The following is a 3,169-nucleotide window of genomic DNA, read 5'->3' as shown; positions in this document are numbered from 1 at the left end:
TCCGAGTTTAGCGACCCATAAAATTGTCGCTTCACCATCACCTTAGGGTGCGGTCACCACCATTACTCGTAGTAGACAACACCGGAGGCGAAGAAATCTAACGCCTCCCCCAGCTCACAAGCAGAAATGCCCGACAACGAGAGACCCCTCATCCGGTTGGATGCCACTTTGCACGATGCAAACACCTCACCAACCCAGTACGATATGGCCAAGGATCTCTATCGAGAGCTACCTAATTTCAACGGTGAAGGCCCAACTTGCGAACGAGATTTCAGAGAATTTGACGCAATCGTACGAAGCTGGTTACCATGCATCCTCCCAGACCACCATAACATGTTCGTTGCATAAATCACGAAGAGAATTTCGGGTCGTGCTAAGAGCATCATTGAATATACTCCGATTCACAGCGTTGAAGAACTTCTCGACGCTCTGGGCGAGAGGTTTCGCCACGGCGATCCAGCTCTTATCTGGCACAAACGTCTAGCTGCAGCGTCCCCGAAGGATGGGGAAACCATCGAAGACTTTTATTTCAGGTTACGCAGAATGATCAAAGACCTGGAAGCTGCACTCCCAGCCGAAAATCGGGATGCCATCATGTCGCAGGAAGAAAAGGTTGCATTCGACCTTCTTTATTCCGCTTTGCCTGACCTTCCAAAATGTCTTGCGCGTCTAAAAAACCCCAGAACGCTGGAAGAGCTTTACAAGGCGATCAAAGAAGAGCGAACTCGCGAATGTTTGCGGCCTGCTCGGAAACGCGATTCTAACGAATTTTCGCGTCATCCTCATAAAGACCGTCGAGACTATGACCGAGACTATAACAGACGCTACTCGAGAGACGATTATCAGAAACCTCGTCAAGATTATGATGAATACGACGACCGTAGAGAGACTAGAGGACGAACATTTAGTTACTCTAAAAATAACCACAGACGAAGTAAATATGACACAGACGACGAAGACAGTGTAGATTCTGATGCCAGTGCAGAGTCCGACGACTACTTAACTTACGCTTACACCTCAAGTAAAGGGGGACGTAGTCAGACTTGTGACGATGATTCGACCCCACGAACGTACAAGAAAAGCCCTTCACGTTCTCGTACAGAAGAGCAGTTTCTAGCCAGACCAAAGACTGTGACGTTTGATCCTGCTGACATAGATACTGAAAAACTGGAATATCTGAAATTAAACGCTCCATGTTGCGACTGCCCGTTCTGCCCTCACAGCGACTCGAATAAATCCGCCCCAAGGAAAAACAACGACGATCATTTAAACTTAATGGGCGCTCGACAGGCCGAGGCGACTGCGAGTATGCCCCGCGAGCCTCGCCGATCCATGAGTGTCCAGCAGAGACCTTAGACCGCGAAGGAATTCAAAATCCTTCAACGCCCGAAGCTCTCGCACTAGTAATCGGTAAAGGTCCGAGAGTCTGGATGAAATCTCCAGACCTCTTCTAGGGTGGTTGCGAAGTTTTATTGGATACAGGTTCTGACCTGAACCTCCTTTGTATCGGCGCTCTGGGGGATGATACCATCTTTTACCCCGAAAACGGAGGTAAAGTGGGCGGCATAGCGACCAGCAGTATGCCGATCATCGGAACTGTGACACTCAACGTCTTTGAAGTAGATGTTTGTTTCCAGGTTGTACCTAGATCACCTGGAGGTTACCTGGGTATCCTTGGAAACGAATTTTTCATCAAAAAACGAGCTAGCATTTCCTTTTATTGGAATACGTTGGTCCTTAAAAATCGACCTACCCGTCCTATCCCTTTCACAATGGAAGACGACCTTGACGGAGGGTATATCCTGTCCCTGGGGACAGGTCCAAAAATATTCGATTCATGTAATTCTCTTCATGGAGAACTACAATGTTTCCTCGTGGATACAGGGGGGGATGTCTGTTTGATAAATTCTTCGGCCCTTAAACCCGAAATTAGAGTGGATCGTGGTGACACGATGCTACTCCGTGGTTTGAATGGGCATCCCATGGAGACGATCGGTTCTGTCGAACTGAAAGTTTTGGGATCCAAAATTCGATTTCACGTTTGTGAAGGTAATTCACCCTTCAATGGCGTGGGCATTTTGGGAAACAACTTTTTGAGAAAAGAGCAAGCAGAAATCTCATATCATCACCAGTTTCTGAATTTATTCTCGCGACCTTCCCGACCTCTATGCTTCAGCCTAGGGGTACAGCCATCTCGTTCGTATGTCATTCCACCCCGTATGCGAATGTCTGTCTCCGTACCTGTCTTGAATCCAAAAATCGGACAAGGCTATCTCCGTAAGATTCCTCTTAAAGAAGGACTCTTAATGGGTGAAGCCGTTGTTTCTGTGGATGATGGCCAGGCGATGTGTATGGTGATCAACACAACATCTGACCCAGCGAAAATCGAGATAGAACCCGAAATGCTTGAAGAATTTGAATTCGATCACTTAGATCCATCTGACGAATACTCTGATACTGCCGAGTCTTCACCTGAAATGAATTCTCTCTCCCAGCGAGAACGTATCCACTTAATCTTTGATAAAATACAAACTACTCATCTCACTCGGATGGAAAAAAGACAAATATTTAAACTCATACAGAAAAATCATGATATTTTTCACCTTCCTGGCGATCGTCTGGGACGATCTAAAAAATTCACTTGTAAAATCGAAACCACAAGTGATACGCCACTCCGAATCAAACAATACCGTTTTCCTCAAGAACATCGCAAGGAAATTAAGAAACAAGTCGATAATTTACTTAAACAAGGAATTATACGTAAATCAAAATCTCCGTATAATTCGCCCTTGTGGATCGTCCCTAAGAAATCGGACGCACAAGGTAATAAAAAATGGAGAATGGTTATCGATTTTCAAAATTTGAATAAAATAACCATCGGGGATGCTTATCCCTTACCACTCATAATTGACATTCTAGATCAACTCGGTGGAGCGAAATATTTCAGCGTGTTTGATCTTGCAAGCGGTTTCCATCAAGTACCAATGGATCCCAGGGATGCTGAGAAAACTGCGTTTTCTACCCCTGATGGCCATTGGGAATATTGCTGCATGCCTTTTGGGCTTGAGTGCGCTCCGGCAATTTTCCAACGCATGATGGACTCCACTTTGAGTGGTTTAAAAGGCACCGAATTGTTCATTTACCTGGATGATTTCGTAAGTTACGCATC

This window comes from Microplitis mediator, chromosome 11 (assembly GCF_029852145.1).
Source record: "Microplitis mediator isolate UGA2020A chromosome 11, iyMicMedi2.1, whole genome shotgun sequence".
NCBI classification, from domain to species: domain Eukaryota; kingdom Metazoa; phylum Arthropoda; class Insecta; order Hymenoptera; family Braconidae; genus Microplitis; species Microplitis mediator.
Note: the sequence above shows the minus strand (reverse complement) of the source record.